The 12157-nt window shown below is 42.9% G+C and overlaps 1 protein-coding gene across 1 annotated transcript in view; it reads right to left on the reverse strand.

Annotated features, from left to right (window-relative positions):
* The window catches only part of LOC144687212 (kinase suppressor of Ras 2-like), a 153055-nt gene that overhangs the window by 125548 nt on the left and 15350 nt on the right, over window positions 1–12157 (reverse strand). The window contains exon 4 of the mRNA XM_078552983.1: window positions 335–376. The gene's annotated coding sequence lies outside the window, so the exon portion shown is untranslated. The remainder of the gene's footprint in view (window positions 1–334; window positions 377–12157) is intronic.

The following is a 12157-nucleotide window of genomic DNA, read 5'->3' on the forward strand; positions in this document are numbered from 1 at the left end:
ATAAATTCTACATCAAATAAAGAACACCAAACCTCTGAAGGACCTCAAAGCAAGCACATGGCACATATTAAAAGGAGATACCTTAATCTTGGGGAAATCAAATAGAAACTATGAATTTATTCATGCGTCCTAGTCAAATATTTATCAAAGGACCTTGCCAGTTACGGCAATGACAGACACACGGTTTAATTCATTAAAGCATTTCCAAATGTCAATAATTAAAGGGGAAAAAATGTGCCTTAAGAATATGACTTCAGTTGTATAACACCCATCAAAAGGTGCAAACTGTGTTTGCGCCACAGAAAGGAATAATGGTCAACTAAAGATTACTTACCTGGAAAAATGAACTGTTGCTTGTACTTGAAATAATGAGAAGCTTGCAACAGAGAAAAGGCAGAACTGTAAGCAAAGTAATCAAGACCAAGTAAAACATAGGCACAAAGGCATTCTCTTATCTTTATAATAAACATTACATTTGTCAACGTTATTGTTATTAAGGCTATGTTACAAGTAACACTTTATATCAGACTAGCAATATTATAAGCTAAAACAACTGATAACAGGGCACCAAAATCTCAGATTAAATTATGTCTGTTCTATAGATTTTACAGAGTTTTATGTTACTTGGTTCTACAAAAGGGGTTGAAATGCCTTTTCCATCCTTGTGAACAACCTGCTAAAAAAATTATGGGGCACCTTTCAGACATGTGATTGCTTTGGATGCAAATTTGTTAGCAGGGTTGACAAAACAACTACCAAACACAGCGCACACGTAATAATTTTTAAAAAACATTTCTTAAGCATCTAACAAGCTCCTTAAGACACTCCTTGAACCTATCTCTTTGACCAAACATTTGGCCATCTGCCCTAATATCTCCTTATGTGGCTTGACATCACATTTTGTTTCATAATGCTCCTGTGAACCATCTTGGGGTTTTTTTTATTACAGTAAAGGGGCTATATAAATACAAGTGATAATTGTTGTTGATGATTTTCCAGCTGCATTGGGCAGGCATGTACTGGAGATGTGCCTCTACAATGACATCAGCACCTGCTGACCCCATACTAATTAGATGGCCTAATGTTAGAGTTAGTGTTAAAGAGCACTGGAAGGTGTAACCTCCAGGACTGTTGGCCTACAGGTTTCTGGTGTCCACGTATATGGAATAATGCCCATAATCATCTCCTCAATCAGAACACATGGAGCTTCCTGATGTTACAGGAGGGGAATTTCTTGCATAGAATGTAAAACAGTGCGTGTAAAGGAATTCAATGTCAAAGCTCTAACAAGTGTTGACACCAGCACAGAGCATTTTGTAGTGTTCAGGTGAGATGGCTAGTGTATATATTGTGATACACATGGCATTGCTGTTGTTTAGAACAAGCTGGGCAAAGCAGAGGGTCTTTTGTATATTATTAACCAGTCTTTCTTCTTTAAACATGCTGACAGCCCTGCATTCCCAATATTTTCTGTTATCGCTTTCCTGACGTGTTTTTCTTAGTGTTATGTCATGAAAGTAGTTGTGTGGCTATTTATTCTCCCACATTTCAGCCATGATAGGTTGGTGATATTTCAGGCCTTAATGAATTTGAGGTTCATCAGTTCTTCAAACCAATGGCACCTCTTTTCTTAGGTTTATGGACCTGCCTGGTTTTCCTTTGCAAGCTATGCCCAGGCAGTCAGCTCATGTGCAATAAGGATCTGCTCTCGTATTCCTCTGTCTGGGAATAGCAATGAATACAACTGATGTGAGAGAAGATGGTGGACCGCAAGGTGCATTAGTGCTTTTGGCATAAAGGCTGTAGAAAATGGAAGATGAAAATGTCTTTAAAGTACCAGCTGTTGTAATTTTTCCAACTGAATCATGTGAATTATGGTTTGAGGAGGATAGAGAATGGATTTAATAAAGAAACACCCATTGTACTGTCCATGACTCATCTGCAGTCTTGTAGCCTCTGTTGGGGCCCAAAGTCCAATTCCATGATCCCATTCCCTACATTACTGTCACTGTCAACCCAACCCTTGACCTCCATGTCAATTTTCCTCCTGATTCAATCCTATCTCCTCCCTGAAACTCGATGCTGACCTTATTCCTCAACTCCCAGTAAACAATGTCAAAGCCATGAGAAACATCTTTACTACTGTGCATCTCACAAGGCTCAGAAGTGGAGCTCTTTCCGCTAATGAAATGAAATGGAAGTGGGAGTAAAAACAACTAAATTTTTTAAAAGTGGAAATAAAAATACAATCTGCTAATCTGTCGGCATCTAGTAATTTTTTTAAAAGTGGTTAATGTTTGGGAGGTAGATCCTTAATCATGAAATGTATCCTGCCAGCCTAACACAGAACAACAGCGGAAGTGCAAAAGGCTTATGACTCTGGGTATTCTGCTCTCCTAGCTGAAGGAGGTTATAGGAGAAACCATTTCACATGAGATGGGAAAAGAAAATAGCAAACTTTTGCCCTATCTCCCTTAATACTTTTGACTAGCAAAAATCTATCAATCTAAGTGTTAACAACTGATTTAGAGTCAATTGTCATTTGCGGAAGAGAGTGCCAAAGATCCACCACCCTCTTGAGTGAAGGTGTGTTCCCTAATTTCACTCATGAAATGTCTGGTTCTAGCTTTTAGACCATGTCCCCTAGTCTTAGACACCTTAACTCCCCAATTAGTCCCACTCCCCTGCTTTTTCCCCATTGCCCTGTAAATTTTTTCACTTCAAGTATTTGGCAAATTCCCTTCTGTAAGTTATAGCTGCATTTCTTTCACCGTCCTTTCAGGCACTGTATTCCAGATCACAACAACTTTCTGCATTAGTAACAAATTTCTCATGTTGCCTCTAGTTCTTTTGCCTATCACCTTCTCTCTGTGTCCTCTGGTTACTGACCCATCTACCACAGGAAACAGTTTAAAGGTTCAGTCTTTGAGTGTGGGTTAGCGAATGGGTGAGTGAGTGAATGGGTAGGAGGTGTAAGGTGGTGGATGGGTGAGTGGTTAGGTGGGTGAGTGGATAGTCAGGTCAGGGTTATTTGGGCAGGTATTTAGGCATTATTTGGGTAGTCAGGAACAGTCAGGTTAGGGGGAGTGGGTAGTAGGGAGTAGTCAGATCGGATTGGGGGTGTAATCAGGTAGTTGTGGAGTAGTCAGGTTGGGTGGGTGGAGGGGGGTGGGGGGGGGTGGAGAGAGTAGTCGAGTTGGAACAGGCCAGTAGTCGGATTGGGTCGGGGTGGTTAATCAGGTTGCGGGGTAGTTGGGGTAGTCAGGGAGACATGGGGGTAATTGGGTGATCGGGTTGGGGAGGTCAGTTGTGGAATTACCCAGATGTTCTAACATTTCCTGGGTAACTATTAAGCTAAGTACTGTAGAGCTGTCCCAAGTCTCAGACTCTGAATCAGGGTTGGAGACATTCGTAGAGGGTCCCGGGGAGCAGGGGAATTGCGCAGGACATCTACAGGGTCCTGACACGCATCTCCATTGTACGTCTGGTCTCCGATGATCTGGAGACCAGAAAATTTGGGCCATTAAGCTCAGAAATGCTGCAACAATAAAAGTTCTGTATACTCACCTGTGGAGCACTGCAGGATCATATCAGCCGAAAAAGACATAAGATACAGCACAAATTCACTGCTTTCAATAAAACAGATTGTACTTAGAATAGAACCCACAATGTAGCAGTAAGATGGCTTTTCAGAACTTCTCAACCCATATCACAATCTGCTGTAACTAATGGCTTTGTTAATGAGAAGATTTTGGAATTCTTGTGATCACCCACGATTGTCGAGCAAGTGCAACAACCCCGCCCCATATCTGATCAAGAGACTTAAACCTGGAGTTAAAAGCAAAATACTGCACACGCTGGAAATCTGAAACAAAAACAGAAAATGCTGGTAAAACTCAGCCGGTCTGGCAGCATCTGGGGGTAGTCAGGAGTAGTCAGATTGGATTGGGCATGTAATCGGGTGGTTGTGGAGTATTCGGGTTGGGTTGCGGGAGGTAGATGGGCTGGATCAGGCAGGTAGTTGGATTGGGTCAGGGTGGGTAATCGGGTTGTGGGGTAGTTGGAGAGGTTTGGGGTAGTCAGTTGGGTGGTCGGGTATGGGGGGGCATGGCGATTGAATGGTCAGTTGTGGAATCACCCAGATGTGAGACCTGGTTTTAATCTGTCTAACATTTCCAGGTAACTATTAACCCAAGTACTAAAGAGCTTTAGCTCTGAAGAAGAGTCATATGGACTCGAAACGTTAACTCTGTTTCCCTCTCCACAGATACTGCCAGACCTGCTGAGTTTTACCAGCATTTTCTGTTTAAGCCTGGAGTTTTTGCTTTGAGTGCAATCGGCAAGTCAGGTGCAAATTGCGGTCAAAATCATGCTTGTTTTGAGAAGTTTTTTTTTGGGTTGTGTTTTTGCACTAATTCATTTGCAAATCGCCGAACATAAAATCTTCCATGCATCAGCACAGCTGTGCAGTGTTTTAGAAGGTTCATTTTTTAAGTACTTCTTTGTTTTGCATCGCAAAATATTCCTTGAAATATCTGAGTTAAATCTGATGCGGTTTTATTAATGCAGCTGAAAATGGAATTATCATAAAAAGCATTTTAATCAAAGTCCACCACCAGTGACTAACCCGATTTTGAATAAATGAAAATGACACTAAAAAGCTACACAGTACCATCTACTTTACATTGCTGTGCAGTCAGCTTCTTAGTAAATTAGAAAATATAACCTTGGAAGCTTTTAGAAGATATCTATTAGATCCCCATTTTGAGCGACCTAAAAAAGTTTAATTTTAAGAACCTCCTTGAAGGCCTGTAAACAGGCACAATTAGAGGAAGCTTGCCATGGTCATTAAGTTAGTCTGGGGGTGTGGTCAGTTTGGCAGACGGGACTGGCTTCAAGAACAATTTTTTAAGGGAATGCAAATGATCACAGAAGCCCAATTTGCGCTTAAAATTATCGCAACTTTTTTTTGCTCTGGTTCTACTGATTTTGGCTGAAATGTGTTGAAACGTAACTTAGTGAAAACTCCTGGTCATCACGTTATTAGATTGAAAAGGCGGGTCTGGGAAAATGCATCCCATTCTCATCACAAGTCAATTTCCAAGGGGAACTGATGCGTTGCCACTGCAGTGGCTCAGCTACACACGCCACAAACATGCTCTGACATGCAGATAAATCCTACTGTAGATCTTATGAATTCATCTTCCCAACCCTGAATGTCACTTGCCAGAAAAGCATATTGAGAGTTCAGGTGGAGAGGTCAGCAGTCCTTTACAGTTTTCCATTCATTAAATTCCCAGTGCAAAACTCCATGCCAGGAGCATAAATTCATAAAATCTGCCTGAATATGCACTCAACTAGAGCAACATACAACAACAAAATAGGATAGAAAATGTCATCAACATATTTTGATTCCTTTTGTTAATTTTCTTTCCTTGGCATTCTTCAGATCACTGTGTTTCTCACTTTCACTAAGTTCTACTATTTTCAAAGTGATGTCATACTATTAATGAGGCTACACTTAAATAGAGCACTAAGGATACATTGCACTCCTTTGTTCCTTCTCCTGGCTCTCACTGTGTAAGGGCATATGTGAGTCAATGAAATGTTTTCCAGCTGGACTGTCACTGAGTTTTCTGACTGTCATAATGAACAGAGTTTGTAACATACCATGCTATCACATAGCGCTCACATAAACAACCCTCAACATTTTGAGCCTTCAGATTGAAGCATACTTCAAATTATGGGATTATCTCGAACCTCGGTAATACAACAGAAAATTGGGTGGTAATATATTTACTTCTAAGAATGTAAATACAGACCAGATGCTATTGTTAAAAATGGAGTTACCTTGTGGTGGGCTTGTGTGGCTGTGACCCTCAAGCAAGTCACTGCTTGTGATTGCCCTCAACCGAATGTTAGTGAGTATACCTGATTTAGAAGAAAAGCAACATTCTAAAACCCATTTAAGATGGATGTTGACTGTACTTAAAAGTTGACCACCCTATCCCAAAGGATAAAACTGAAAATTACTATCATTTCAAGATTTTGTTGTGCAGATAAAGAATCTGTTGTCAAATTAATGTCGCTTTTATACAATCTCTGATGTTGCCGATGTCCTATTCCCTGTTACCATAGAAACTATTTGTGTCCCAGCTAATCGCAGTCATTTGTTTTGCTGTTATAGTAACATCAGCTTCCCGTGGGTTACGAAGAAAACCTACAATGGATATCAACAGCCAAATGCACAAAACATTCAAGTGCAATTATGAACAGAGCTGGATGTTGTCACGTATCTTCTTTCAAAAGTGAAACTTAAAAAAAATGGTGAATTGATGGATAGTATCCCAATTGGATGGCTATCAAAAATAACAACTTCTAATGGAAGAGAGGGCTTTGAAGAAAATGGCCAGTTTGAAATTGGAGGTTTTTGATTTTTAAAAAAATCAAAATCTCCCAGAAAGAACCTATTTTATTTTCCACATTGATTGGAGCTTCTTCAGTTGAACCTTAGTCATTCACTGATGTAACTGGAAAATCCAGCTGTGGGCATGTACCTGGAAACCAAACCCGTTATCAGGTGTTTTAAGAGCCTTAACAGCATGACTTTGAAACTATTATGTACACAGATCAAAAATGGTCAGTCAACAGAATGAGTGAAGTGCCAAAGGAAATAGATCAGCAACTGATGGCTTAAACTAATGAGTGATAAAACGGGGCACGCATGTTTTGTTATCAGCAGACTCTGTTGATTTAGAAGCTCGAGCAAGGTAAAAATACATTTTACACAAAGTTTGGAGGAAGGAACTGCATTCGGGAGAACACAAGCTGTAAAGAAAGCTTCTGAGCAATGATTTACCATAGAAAAGAATAGCAAATCACTTGACAGGCTGGGAGACTATTATCAGGGGAGAGTATTAACATTTATTTGAAGGTTAGGCTGTTACTGAGGAGCCTAAGCTGAATTAGGCCATCAAGAACAAACTTCAATGGGGAGCTTCACTGGACCATCAGAGATCAGATAAAATTTTAAAACTAGGCTTTTAATGAACATGGACATAATCCTCAATGAGTGCTAGTGATTAGACACATGCCACTCATTTGGCAGGAGCCAAATGCATAATTATATACCCCTTGATGTACTTCCACTTTGCTGGATTGTCTAGGATCTGACATATTCATGACTAAAGTTAAAATAAAACCAGATATCGCCCATGTTTACAAGATCACACTAAAATATACCAACAATAAAATGGATGCACATGGATTCCAGCACAGGTACAATATACTCCCCATTGTAAAAGTGGGAAACTCAAGCAGCAACATTGGAGAGAGCAATGCACCAGCATGGAGGTTTTCTTCCTCTATACATTTATTTGTTTCTTCAAACAGGATATGTGTAAATCAGTTTGTTCAACCAGCTATTTGTGAACAAACCACAAAATCTGAACCTAGAAATAAGTTTGTGTACTTGTGCTAATGGAGGTTTTTTGGCGGAGTGCGTAGCGTTCCTCCCTATAAAGCTCTGGATTTGAATTTCACCCAAGGACTTGATAGCAAGCATTCAGAACACAGCCAATCAGGTTGAGTATCAAACTGCAAATCCTTCCAACATACAGCAAAAGCAGACAGTAAGAGCAGGAGAGATTCCTGGTCAGCCATGTGCTGGAAAGAACATTGGAGCCTCTACCACCACTAGTATTTGCATATCCAAATAAGCAGCCTCACACTGTTTGAGGCTCCCTCTCTTTCCAAAAATGGCTTTTCTGAGGAAACCCTTGCCAGCAACAGGGAAACCAGAAATAAGAACAAAAAGTGCAGCAAAAACTCAGCAGGTCAGGCAGCACATGTGGAGAGAAACGGAGCCAAAGTTTCAGGTGGATGACCTTTCATCAGAAAAGAGAAACAGGGGCTGGATTTTATGGGGGGTGGAGTGGTGGTGTGGTATGGGGACTGTTCACCCCTCCTGGAAGGAAAGTCAGCTGGCAACCAATGCACTGGAAAGAAGCCCATCCCACAGCCATAACAAACTGTCGGGGGGCTGAACTACATGGGAGTGGGACTTCTACCCCTCAGTGGGAGGAAGTCTAGCCCTCGAGAGGTGTTGGCCAATCGGATTGCAGTCCCTGCAGCGCCACAGCTCAGTAGTGGGTGCTGCTGGAACTGCAAGGAGGAGAAGATGATGATGATGGCTGCTGGAGACAATTAAGTCCCGGGCTTTTAGGTCAAGGAGGGATCCAAGAGCTCAGGGACAGGGAAAAGCATTTTGGAGGGCAAGTGGTGAGGAATGAAGAGGGGAATGTCATCTTGTGGGGGGAAGAGGATGCCCCCAGTGTACACAGGGCACTCCCTGAGTGATGTGCCTCCCTCTTCTTTCCCGCCCTTGTTCAGCCTGGCCTCAAAATATGTATTACCCACTCCCGCCTGCCTGTCCACGCCAACCATATTCTGGCATGAGCAGTGAAATATTCTGATCAATTGGCTTGGTAATAAGGTCAATTGATTTTTAATTCTTTATTTAAATATGGTTGGGGACAGCTCGGTGATGGGGGAGCGGTGGGCTGGGCACCCCTTGTATTTTACGTGCCTCCCTGCTGAAAATACACCCAGTGGGGGGGCCATAAAATCCAGCCCCAGGTCTGGGTATCGCTTGCAAGACTCAACCAAAAATTTGTAGCAATGCCCTACCCCTGAACCAAGGTGGCAGTTGGTGTACCGCAATTAGTCTTAGTAGCTTAGGAAGGAGAAAATTTCCACTCAATTTCCATTCTGTGAAGTATGGACATCAGGTGGTGACAGGACTGGGTTTTGTTGCGTAATCCTTCATTGTTGAACAACTTGCTTACACTTGCTGTCTTGGTTCTCAAGAGAAGGTTGGCCACTTGATTCAACAGCTGTCTTCAGGGGAAGAGAAACTACTTTTGTTCTCAAAAAGTAAAACCCTCCTGCATCCAAGGTAGTTATTCAGCAATTATACCACTTGAAGGTGTTACTGCTCGGATTGTTTGGAGTACAAATGAAAAATATTATACGTGGCAGATACTTCAGATAGGTAATGCTCTGTATGTTCACACTTGGGGGTTGAATTTACATAGGATGCTCCTGATCACTCAATTGATGGAAGGTTCGTGGAAACCCCAGAGAAATGGCATGAATGCTGTTTACGCTGCAGGCATTCCACAAATCTTTGCTATAAAGTTATGGTGGATGATTGGGAGAAATAGCAAATCCTTTAATCCAGCACTCATTATTAATCCAGCACTCATGTCATTACATCACATTAAATCTCCTTGGTCTACATGACGCTGCAAATTGGCAAAATACGATTATAATCTGATGAATGGCTAAATTTGAAATGAGAGGCTTGATGAGAAGCAAATCAAAAGAGAATCTAAGTCTTCCTACTCTCCCATTGCACTTTGCTTCCTCTGGGCACTTCTTTCTATTATTCCATCGCTTCTCCTCAGTGCAACTTGAGAGTATCATGAGTGGTGATCCTGTGCTACAAAAGGCTCATGATTTGGAGGTGGCCCTTAACTAAGCCCTGGAGGGCACCAGCTACTGAATTTGTTTCTGTCGGTAGTGTCTAGTCAGTTTTATGTCAGCATGTTGATATGCACGTTGAATGATCTGAGAGAGCAGACCAGGCACTTAGCATGTGCTGTTGCTCTGAGACAGAACAGTATTGGGTGCTGTGGGTATGTTGTGGGTATGCTGTGGTATCTGTGGGTGGGATTTCCATTCCAGGATCGGGAACACGATGTCAGAGCCAGTTCCGCTTCCCAGCCCCATACATCGCGTCCACGGGATGCCGACCCCAATTTTTAAAGTGTCAGCAAATTAATGGCCAGAGAGCAGGCTCGCCTTCCAACTAAGGATGGCAGGCAGGCTCCTGAGGCTAGAGGGCCAGTGTGACGCCGTCCAACACTCAGGTCTAGTGGAGAACTGCCAATTCATAATGAAGAAAGTTGGCGGGGGGGGGGGGGGGAGGGCGCGGATGTGGTGTCACAATGTGAAGAAAAGGTCAGATTCTTTGGGAAGAATTTTACGGTTGGCGAGCGGGGGCGGGTGTCCCAACGTCACTGTGCATCATTTAGACTTTCAGTTCGGTGGGCGGGCAGCCGACTCGGTTGCACGCCCGCCGAACTGTCAAAGGCCTATTAAGGCCTGTTAAAAACTAATTAAAACAGTTTAATGAGCTGCCCGTCCAACCTGAAGGCTGGCAGGCAGGTGAAGAGCCCAGATGGCCTTCGTGTTTTTCATGAAACCTCATCTATGGGTGGGATGAGGTTTCATGAAGTGTTTTAAAATTCAATAAAAATTATTTTAAACATTCATTGACATGTCCCAACTCATGTGACACTCACATGAGGGGACATGTTTTAAAAGTTTTTTTTTCCTTTATTTAAATTTTAAAACCTTAAACTGATCTCCCTGAGGCACCTCTGTGCCTCAGGGAGATTTCTGCATTCTTTCGCGCATGCAAGCCCCGACTCAGGGAATCCCCTCTGCCCACACACAGGGAGCGCTCAGCCTTAATTGGCCCGCCCATGTAAACTGGCGGCACGGACCCGATCAGGTTCGCTCTCGCTACCGCTCACCCCTGCACAACCCCCCCCAGATAGGGGGAAAATTCAGCCCTTTAAAATTTGAAAAGAGCACAGCTACCTGGATGTGATGGGACAGCCAGCAGTCACAGCAGTGGCTCAGCAGCCACAATGGATGAAGGTGGAGGTGGGTGGGGGGTCTCTGGTGGGATTAATCATACCGTCATCTTTCTCGCTATGAAGCCATCTTGACTCAGTGGCCATTTCTCGGCCCGACGTGTAAAGCCCACATGCTGATTAGAAATGTCAGTCAGCATGGGAAAGGGAACTTAATAGGCCTCTCTCGCAATTGGTTACCCGCCACTAGCGGGCAGGTAGCCATTTTGACTCTGGCCTGGCCTCTCTAAAAACAGATTGGGGTTGGGGTTGTGGTGCCAAACTGTCACAAAGGCCGGTAGGGCGAGATTGCAAGTCTGCCCACTGCTTTGCCCAATCCCACAGCTCACTGAAAATCCCCCCATGTGCTTCCACTGATCAGTAGGTTGGCTCGTGTAACTACAGCTATCAGATGACTAAAGCCAAGAGATAAATGTCCGTATCTTGACCCCCAGTGTTAGAAAGACACTACAAAGGGTGCTGTCCAACCACTCCCCAGTGCTACTAGATGCTCAAGGCAAAGAAAAAAGGTAAACTGTCCAATCTGTTACCCTGTTTGTCCTCACTGGGTCACTGAACTTTTTGTGGCATGAGTCTGTAGTTCTCGGGGTGAGAGGAGTAGCACTCAGTACTGGGCTAGTAATCCAGAGGCCAAGGCTAATGCTCGGGGGATGTGGATTCAAATCCCAACATGGCAGCTGATGGAATTTAAATTCAATTAATAAATCTGGAAATGCTAGTCTCAGTAATGGTGGCCATGAAACTATCACCGATTGTTACAAAAACCTATCTGGTTCACTAATGTCCTTCAGGGAAGGAAATCTGCTGTTCTTACCTGGTCTGGCCTACATGTGATTCCAGACCCATATCAATGTGGTTAACTCTTAACTGTCCTCTGAAATGGCTGAGCAAACCACTCAATTTAAGTGCAATTAGGAACAAAAAGATAAATAGCTGGAAAACCTCAGCGGGTCTGACAGCATCTGCGGAGAGGAACACAGTTAACATTTCGAGTCCGTATGACTCTATGGGTAACAAATGCTGGCTTTGCCAGCGACGCCCACATCCCATGAAAGAATAAAGAAAAAAAAAGTAGTTCTCCCGTGTTACACAGGATCTGCTCTCAGATAACAACACTGTCAGCTGACCCAAGTGAGATATGATAGATTCAACGCTGTTGAGGGTCGTCAGCCAACGTGCAAACTGCAGGCTGCAACACCGGCATGAATAGTTCTGTGGATTGTCAGGACTTAGACGTTTAGGAATACAGGGATGGGCAGCACTGTAAGAAGCTTCTGCAGTCCATCTGGGTCATCCCAATGTTCAAAACAATATGGCGCACTCCTCTCAATCACCTCAGAGTATTATATCATTTCATGATTGAAAGAACTGTGGTAATCTGATGTGTAATATACCTTTAAGAAGAATGTTATAATAGAAGATCATGTGATCTT

Source organism: Cetorhinus maximus, chromosome 12, assembly GCF_964194155.1.
Source record: "Cetorhinus maximus chromosome 12, sCetMax3.hap1.1, whole genome shotgun sequence".
NCBI classification, from domain to species: domain Eukaryota; kingdom Metazoa; phylum Chordata; class Chondrichthyes; order Lamniformes; family Cetorhinidae; genus Cetorhinus; species Cetorhinus maximus.